Source organism: Onychomys torridus, chromosome 14, assembly GCF_903995425.1.
Source record: "Onychomys torridus chromosome 14, mOncTor1.1, whole genome shotgun sequence".
Taxonomy (NCBI): domain Eukaryota; kingdom Metazoa; phylum Chordata; class Mammalia; order Rodentia; family Cricetidae; genus Onychomys; species Onychomys torridus.
This window is the reverse complement of record NC_050456.1, coordinates 36,098,678-36,109,210: the sequence shown is the minus strand read 5'-3', so window position 1 is coordinate 36,109,210 and position 10,533 is coordinate 36,098,678.

Below are 10,533 nucleotides of genomic sequence, written 5' to 3'. Positions count from 1 at the left end.
AGAAACGCTGTCTCAAAAGCAAACAAACAAACCAACAAACAAAAAAGAACATTTGGGAAGGGATTGAATTTTGTGAATTTTAGCAGACTACCAGTTTTTAAACAGCCCCCCTAACATTGATGGCAGCAGTGACAGCAGAGCAGAAACTGTCATTCCAGGTTGCGTCCCTTGACCAAAGCTTTATTTAACTCTCAGATCACAATAGAAGGGAAAACAAGTAAGTCATTGGCAACAGTGATTTTGTAACCAAGAGCACACCGGGAGTTTAAGGAAGTGTGCAACGGCCTTATCATTTCAGAAGCCCAAAGGAAAGCCAGTGAATCAGGAGGAAGGCCTTCACTGGAAGTATCTATTGCTTTAGAGATTTGGCAGTAAAGATTATGATTTTTATTTTTATTTTTTTTAATATTTATTTATTATTTGTTTGTTTGTTTGTTTGTTTACTTATTTATGGTTTTTCAAGACAGGGTTTCTCTGTGTAGTTTTGTGCCTTTCCTAGAACTCACTCTGTAGCCCAGACTGGCCTTGATCTCACAAAGATCTGTCTGCTTCTGCCTCCTGAGTGCTGGGATTAATGTGTGCGCCATCCCTTCCCAGCAGATTAGGACTTTTAAGTTTTAAAAATTAGTTAGTACCTGGATTATTCTTCCCTGATTATATTATAATTATATATAAACACAGAAAGCATCTATGTTTAAGTATAATTGAATGGCTGGATATTTCTGACCCATTTATTTTTATATTACTAACTAAAACTATTTTTCCGTTTTATGAAAGTTCACTAGATTAGTTCCAAAGTGTAAAATGTGAATAATCAACTCCATCCATCAGGCTTTGTTGGTACTGAGGTAGTTGAGGTTTAATTCCTGTTTTATTTCTGTTATGGGAAATAGAAAAGCAAAGTGCAGGGACAAGGGCAACCCTTTTTTAGTGTTCATTAGGAACTGGGTCCGTTTGGGCTTTCACCTGTTCACTGACACAAATAGTATTTCCTTTGCTTTTGACTGTATAAGTTTCTTTGCTCCTTTGTTCATTAATTCACTGTCTATTGATTAACATCAGGAGAAACACACTGCTCCCCATGGAACTTTCAATAAATAATGAAAGCAACCAGATGACTGTGGTTCATTCCCACCCCAGAGAAGGGAGGAGCTGTCAGTGCATGGAAGTTATAAGACTCTTTTTGGAAATATTTTTCTTTCCTGTTGTAGAAACATGGGCTTCCTCTTCTCCATGGGTTTTCCTAGGACTTTAGCTCTAATGTTTTCTTGAGAAATATGAATGGGGATATCTTGGAGAGCCAACTGTCTGGGTTGTGAAATAGGTGAGGGGAAATTCCTTAGGGGTCTCAACCATAATGTTGAACAGGCACATGTGGATCCGAGTATCAGGTTTGTGAGCAGTCAACTCTGAGAAAGAATCTGTAGTCTCTCTTTTGTCACATCAGAACAATGTTTACCTGGGCGATGGGCCTCCACTTGTCAAATGATTTAATAAGATGGTATTTGATTTCTTTGTGAACATTTCCAAACCAGTTCATTCTTTAACCATGTCATTGCACTAATGAAAATTTGAAGCAACATTTGTACAGGCTTAATTAGGATATATAAGCTGTTAAACATAAGCTTAATCCATAAACAACCACTCACTACATTTGCATCTCTAAAATGTCAATAGACATTAAATAATAATGAAGTAAATGATAAGGAACTATTTTTAGAAATTACCTTCATTATGTACAAAATAAAACCACCATCTCTGGCTGTTTTTACATTTTATTCGTGAATGCATGAACAACAAAACATATTTATAAAATTTCAGAATAAGAATCATAAGGCCAAGAAGGTTGCTAGTAAGTAATTTTTTTTTAAAAATAGAACTGCTCTCCAGCCTTTCTAAAGGGAAACTGGAGCCACTGACTTCCATTTTGAAAAATTTAAGCAATTGTAATACATACACTAATTGCTTTTCCTGTTTATCTTAGCCCTGTGCAATTCTTTTTAAGACTAACAGTTATAAACTAAGACATGGAGGACACTGCATTTTTGTCTTGGTTTTTGTTCAATCAAAACAGCAGCTTATTCCTCACTTCCAGAAATGGCACCTTTAATTTCCATACTAGAGATCTCAGCAAGGGTAACATTCACAAAGTAGGACCGCTTAGGGATTTTGGATCACTCTCTGCATGTACTATGATCTCACATGTTGCCCCTAGCACTCTGCTTGTGTTTTTTGGCTGAATTTCAACATATTCTTCTTGCAAAATATGTAATTGTCTCAGTCTCCACAGTCATTTTCTTGAAGTAAGTGAGTGGGAATAATATGGGAAGAATGGCAATAAGGGCTGGCATGTTTTTTCTTAATTTAATTTGGCAGTCATCTTCTCAGATTATGTAATGCTAAGAAGAGAGCATCATTGCTTCCTTTAGATAAATAACTTAGATTTTTCTAAGTTTGAAATTCCAAAATGGTTAAATGGAGCTAAGTTCTTGCAAGTTTTGGGGTTCCTGTTCATATCAATTATGTAGTGTGGCTCTTTCCATCCCATATATGTTCAATATATTATACATAGCTTCATTGTTATACATTTTAGCACTCCTTTAAATAAAAATTCACCAAATTCCAGCTATCGTTCTGAACTATATATCAACTTTCCTTGTTAAAATAAGATTTTTAAAGTTCTTTCATTTATACATGGGCATATGTTTTAGAAATCACTGAAATAGTCATTTATTTCTCCTTAAAATACCTGTCTCAATTAATGACATTTAAGCAAACAACAACTTATGAGAACAGAAACGTAGTAAATCTGCCTTTCCACTGAGCATTTATTACATTTGCCCTTTTCAGCATCGGGCAATGAAAGTGGTTTATGCGATTTGAAAGTTAAAAGTGATAGCTTCATTTCTCAAAATTAAGCAATCACTCAAATCAATGCAAATTGAAATGCCTCCATGTGATGAGAAATGTAAAATGCTAACTGCAAGTGATGTGACCGGGCACCATTCTCTTAATAAAATAAGGATCGCTGCTGCCAAACTTCAACCTGCTTAACACAAGACATTTAAGAATGGGTGCTTATGCATTTCACTGATATGCCTCTACCTTAAAATGTGTGACTATCCCAACTACAGCTTCCACTACAATGACAATCGCCATTGTATGACAAAACTCCTTAGAAGAAACAAGTATTGCAGCCGTACTAGTCTGCATGGGTTTGCTTTCTTAAATCACACCCTGAAAACATAAATCCTCTGGTTCTCATTTTCTCATCATGCACACAGTGTAAAAATTTTATGTAACAGAGCAATCATCACATTGCACTAAATACAGTCTGGTCCATTACAGGAGCTTACCCAGTCAGTCTTTAGCACAGGTGTACTTGTAGCTAACACTCAGAAGCATCACATATTAAGAATGAGCATGCCAGCAGCTTATAATTACCTCTTCATTACTTTTGTCAGGAATTGAGAATCTGAGTCTTCATTCTTGAAGCACAGGGTGGATGGAAATTCACAGTTCTTCACTTGAGAAGTCATGAATATTCAAAAGTCTAATGGGCATTAAGACAATATGCAAACTGGGACTTGGGCCCTGTGTCTGAGTTAGCTTACCTTAGATTTCTTTATATATTGTTCTCATGGAAATGTAGAATTGTTCTTTCATGACTTCTGAAGAAATTCATAGATCAAGAATAATTGAAAAACACCTTGAATTAGAAACTTGAATTTTTCTTTTCAGGGAAGTTTCGCTTTCTTTCCTTTCTCCCTCCCTCCATCCACTCCTCCCTCTCTTCCTTCCTTTGTTCCTTCTTTCCTTTATTTTTTCCACAATTAATTAAGTATTTTAGAGTTGCCAGGAGCCTGAGTGATAGGAACACAGGAGTGTTAGTTGTTTCCAACATTGGAGATTGCTCACACCCATCTTCCTTTGCTCCACAGAAGAATTTGAGGTGAGCAGAGGGATTTTTCTTTGTGCCTGTTTTGAGCAATTTTTTTTTTTGTTGTTGTTGTTTTGTTTTTGAGACAGGGTTTCTCTGTGTAGCTTTGTGCCTTTCCTGGATCTTGCTCTGTAGCTCAGGCAGGCCTCAAACTCACAAAGATCCGCCTGCCTTTGCCTCCCAGAGTTCTGGGATTATAGGCGTGATTGAGCACATTTTTAAATGGCTTAACCTGATGCTGAAGTCCTTAAGAATACATCAATTTACACACATATAAACGGTTTATATTATGTTCCATCAATATTCAGTTTGGTTTCTGTCTCCCACAACAATTTCAGTCAAATCATACTAGAAAAATATCCACAAATGTTTAACCATACCATAAGAAAAGCTAAAGAGAAAAAGGAAAAAAGTTTTCAGAGTACATGTATAAGAAAAGGGATTGAAGTTCAGATAGCATCATGAAATAATCATAGAGATGAATCTAGAATTAACTTTATAGAAAGAGTAGAATTTTTCCTTAAATGAGTCTAGCTAATAAAGTTGAAACAAAATAGAATTACATATATATACATATATATATATATATATGTACACACACACACATATATATATATATATACAGAGAGAGAGAGAGAGAGAGAGAGAGAGAGAGAGAGAGGACAGACAAACAGAGAGACAGAGATTCAAAGCTAGAGAAGACAATAAGTTCAATGCATAGGCAATATATTTTTAAAGCCATCGTTCCAAATTAACCATGAGTTTTGAATAGTTCCCTGAAAGCCACATGTTTATGATAGCTCTTCCAGTATGTTTATCAAATCATTGATATTACTATGTAGTCACAGGCAGGGGAGGAAGCCCAATAATGGGACAAAGCTACAGTTAACTATTTTACATATTAGATATATTTTAAGCCTGTTTATACATAATGAAGTTGTGTATAATCTAGATCTGTTGACTTATTTTCACTAGCATGAACTAAAACTACACTCTAAGTTTATGTAAGATAAAACACTTTCTATTACTAAGAGAGCTTGGTAAAATCTTATATAAGGAAGATTAAAAAAAAAAAAAAACCACCCAAATAAAAACTAAATGAGACTGTCTACTAAGAGCATACAAATAAAATAAACCTGTTCCAGAAAAAAAAAATTAGTTTTAGACTTCTAAATACAATATAGCTTGAATTTATAGAAGTTGATAGATAAGACATTATATTTTTGCCTTTTGCATATAAAAATATGTAAAAGAAAATGAAGCATAAGTTGTTAATTTTTTTATATTAAGATACCTAGCATGTCAATATTCCTCAACTGGGCTTGATTGTCAACAGCTAATATTAAAAACATGCACTTATCTTCCATTTCCCCATAATTACCCATTGTTTCCATGACATAAGACTTTGGATATGCAGAAACCAGCTGTGCCCTCCTTGTTAACAGCCTGTGCATTCTACACCATCACAACCATTCCTGGCAGGTTATTTATCATTGGCTTTACTCCAAGGATGGAAAGTGTTACAGCAGAGTGATAAATGATTACACCAAGAACGTTAACACAGAGAACAATTAGAGTAGCAATTAACTTCAGCTTATCTATTTTAAGGTGAAGGAATATGTTTTTCTCAAGAAATATGCTTCTGTTTATTCATGACACTAGAAGGCTTTTGGAATTAATATTTTAATCTTTCTTCTAATATGTTGTTAGGGTATGGAATAAATCATGTTTCCTTTCATTACTTTGATCAAACTAAAGGATTGTTAATATGTTTTTCTCAGGAAATAAAATGATTTCCTACAAGTTTAAATAAAAATCTGGTATTATATCTACTAAAAATAAATAAATGCTTCACCTACATATTTGACCACTACCAGTGAATAATGTATTATTTGAATCGTTTCTCTTAGTTCTGTTTCTCTCAAATCTGTAAAATATTCTGATGGTATAAGGGACTGAATGTTTTCCATGGTGGTTCCTGTCGCATGCTCTGTTAAGCCTAGGATAAATTTACATTGCTGTCTGTTCTGGTTGTTGTGGAAGGAGATTACTGTCATAATGAAAGTTCAAAAAGTATACCAGATTATGCACATATTTCAGTTTTTAGAGTTGCTTTCCCTAGTGGTACTTCATGACTAATACAATCATACTAATCCCTGGTTTGTTTTTTTTTTTTTCTCCAAAAAGATGTGTCTGAAATTTAACAATGGGTTAGCCTACATTGGTTTTTAATGTGATTTGGTACAAACTTTGCATTGAAAGAATGTAGTCTCTTGCATTTATCCATTTTTCATGATGGATGTTGTATGTCCATAATACCACAATTTGAATATTTTGCAAATTTAGAAAGAAAATTCCTGTTTCTTTGTTTTGAGGGACATATATAGAGTATTTGCCTGTGAATTAGGAACGAGAAAGAGAGAGAACTTGTGAGTCTTAAAACTCTTTTCGGAGGTGGCTGAAGCCATGTATATCCTAATGATTAGAATGTGAAGCCTTGAGAACACATTTCTCACAGTTGTTTAGCTGCTGTCAATCTGGTAGATGTGAATTCTTAAAAAGTTTCATGCAATACATGTTGATAACATTCACACCTCCACATCTCCCACCAGATTCAGCTCTTCTTCCCTATTGCCCTCAACTCTGTCTGCTCTATGCTATCACAAAGAAGATGATATGGTCCCCTGGAGTTTACAATACCCCCAACCTTCTGTCATGATGGTCCCTGAGCCCTAGATGATAGGTGTGTGATGGAAATGTATCAGTTGGGCAGGAGCACCTCCTGGTTAAGGTTCTTTCTGTCTACTGAAAAACATGCCTTTTCTATATGGCCTTAGAGTTTACTTGTCTACAGGTATAAGGATAACTATTTAGAATGCAGGTAGACATTATACTGGTTCAGGAAGAATGCAGCAGGATGCATTCTAAGATCCATGGCATCACCAGAAACTGAAATTTTAGAAAGTTCAAAAGAGCATGCACAAAAAAACTCAAATCAAATTTCTAGAGCTCAAATTTTTTCAATTTCTAAGTATACTGGGTATGACTAGCCCAAATTAGATTTTATTGATACAAATCAGTAAGCATGAACACAGAAGTAGAAAATGAAAAAAGTTGAGGTGTATTTAGATCTTTTTCAAACGTTTAGAATTTTATATTACATTTTATAATAATCCATGATTTTATTGCATGTTAAATATAATTAAAATACAATTATATTACTTCTCCTTTCTCTTCTGTGTAATCACTCCATCCAAGTACTCACATGCCCTCTGCTTTCAAATTGATAGGCACTATTTCTTTGAAAAAATATATATACATATGTGTGTGTGTAATTGTGTGTGTGTGTGTGTGTATTTCCAAGCAAGTGTATAAATCCATCCTACTGAGTGCATTTTTGTTGCTTTTGTGCATATGGTTTCATGGCTGACCACTTTGTATTGGATAACCAATGAGGGTACTCATCCCTGTGATAAGCAAATTCATTATCTCCCATCATTCATTGGTTGCCTGTAGTTCCTTGTCTACAAGTGGGGCCCCTTGAAACAACCCCCTTAAATATTAACATGTGTTTTGATATCACCTTTGTTCAAGTCCTCTTTATGCACTCTCACAGCAGACTTCCTAGTATTCTGACTCCTACAGACTCTCTGCCTTCACTTGCACAATGTTCCCTCAGCCACTGAGGTAGAAGCCATGCTGAAGATGCATCCCCTGGACTCTCCATTTGCTACAGAGAGAAGCTTCTTTGATGAGAGGCAACAGCTAGTCTTATAAATGAAGATTTGTAGGTAGCAACTATAGATGAGAGAGAACATTGTGGCATTTGTCTTTCTGGGTCTAGGTTACCTCACTTGGTATTCTTTTCTAGGTTCACCCACTTGCCTGCAAGCTTTAAGAATTCATGTTTCTTTTACAGTGGAATATTATTTTATTGTGCACATGTACGACATTTTCCTTATCTAGTCATCTGTTGAAAAACTATTTAGGTTTTTTCCACTTCACAGTTATTGTACATAGGGCAATTGGATTCTCCACAATGATTTCCAGAATGGCTGTGCCAGTTTGCATTCCCACCAACAGTGAGCAAGGGCTACTATTTCCTTACAACATTGCCAACAGGCATTGTTGGTTTTCTGTTCATCTCGGCTTTCCTGACTTAGGTGAGATGAAATCTCACAGATGTTTTAATTTACATTTTCCTAATTGATAAGGATGGTCAATGCTTTTTGAGACATTTCTTAGTCACCTTTATTTCTTAAACTGAGATATCTCTGTTTAGATCCCTAGTCAAACGTTTAAGTGGGCCTTTGTTTTCTTGGCTATTAATTGTTTTGAGCTCTTTGTATTTTCTTTATAATAAAACTCTCCCATATGTGTAGTTGGCAAATATTTTCTCCTTCCATTCTGTGTGCTTCTTCTTCACTCAGTTGATTATTTCCTTTACTGTGCACAAGTTTTTGGCTTTGTAAATCCCTTCTTGTAACTTGTTGGCCCTAGATTTGAGCAAATGAAGTCCTATTTGGAAAGTCCTTTCCTACTCCTGTATCTTATAGAGTACTCTATGTTTTCTTGTAGCAATTTTAGTCTTTCAGGTTCCAAATTGAAGACTTTGTTATCTTTAGATCTATTTTTTTGTTGAGCAGGATGATGGGTCTAATTTCATTCTTCTATATGTGGACATCAAGTTTTTCCAACTCTATTCATTGAAAATGCTCTCCTTTCTCCAGGGTATGTTTTTGTCCTCTTTGTCCCGTATGAGATGGCTGTAGTGTTGTGTATTCATGTTTGAGAAATCAGGGAAACAACACTTTTCACAGTAGCTTCTAATAATATAAAATATGTTGAGGTAACTGTAACCAAGCAACTGAACAGTTTATATGATTAAAACTTCAATCCTTTGAAGAAAGAAATGGAAGAAGATGCAGAAGATGGAAAGCTATCCCATGCACACGAATCTCTAAGATTAACAGAGTAAAAGTACAATCTCTATCAAAATTCAAACATAACTCTTTACAAAATTGGAAAGGACAATTCTCAAATTCATATGGAAAAACAAAAAACCCAGCATAGCTAAAACAATCCTAAACAATGAAGGAATTACTAGAGGCCTCCACATTTCCAATTTCAAGTAGTATTGCAGAGCCATAGTAATAAATACCACATGGTATTGGTATAAAAACAGACACATTGACAAATGGATAGATACATTGATCAAATGGACATAAAAAACAGACACATTGATAAAACTGAAGACCCAGACATAAATCCACACATACAGACCCCTGATTTTAAAGATTTTTAAAGCCAGACATACACACTGGATTTTCAACAAATGGTGTTGGTCAAACTGTATGGCTGCATGTAGAAGAATTCAAATAGATCCATACTTACACCCTGGATAAAATTTAAGTCAAAGTAGATTACCATAAAACAAGATACATTGAACCTGATAGGAGAGAAAGTGGAGAATATCCTTGTGTGCACTGACATAGTAAACAAGCTTCTGAACAGAATATCTATAGTGCATTCCTAAGATCAACAATTAATAGATGGAACCTTATAAAACTGAAAAGCTACAGTAAAGCAAAGGACACCATCAATCAGACAAAGTGGCAGTCTACAGAATGGGAAAAGATTTTGACCAACTCAACATCCAATAGAGGACTAATATCCAAAATATATATATAAAACTTTTAAAAAGTAGATGTCAAACAAAATGAATAATTCAATTTAAAAATGGGGTATGGATCTAAAAGGAAATCTGAACAGATGAAACTCAAATGGCTGAGAAACACTTAAAATGTGCAATATTACTAGCCATTGGGGAAATGCAAATCAAAACTATTTTGATATTCCATCTTACATCTGCTAGAATGGCTATTATCAGTATCATGAGATCATGCTGGTGAAGATATGGAGCAAAGGAAACACTGCTCCACTGCTGGTTGAAGTCAAAACTTGTGGAGCCACTCTAGAAATCAACATGTCAGTTCCTCAGAGAGTTGGGAATTTACACCCAGCTATACCATTCTTGGGCATATACCCAAAGTATGCTCTATCATACCACAAGGACACTAACCTAATCATGTTCATTGTGGCTTTATTAATAATATCCAGAAACTAGAAACAACCTAGTTGTCCATCAATTGAAGAATGGCTACAGAAAATCTGACAGACATTTTTGAGAAGCAGGGAGTTTTGGAGGACTGTCCTATCTTGTCTTGGCAAAGATTTGCAGTTTCTTTTTCTTTTTTTTTTCTTTTCCTTCTTTTTTTTTTTTTGTGTGTGTGTGTGTCCTGCTGGTTCAGTTTGGATAGTGTACTGTTAGTCAGGAGCAGATGTATCTCACTGTTATGAAAAGCTTTAGGTTATTAAACATATGAAATGCCATATTCTATAGGTCTTTGAAGTGCATGAAGACCATCTATCTATCTAAATCTATCTGTGTATTACCTTGAAAACATACCTAATATATCTACAAATTTGATTATTATAAATGACTAACTACTGACCTGCATTTCATAAGTATACATTGCATTTTAATGAGTTGTATAAGCATAATACCCAAACAAGAGTAAAAAAAATACATA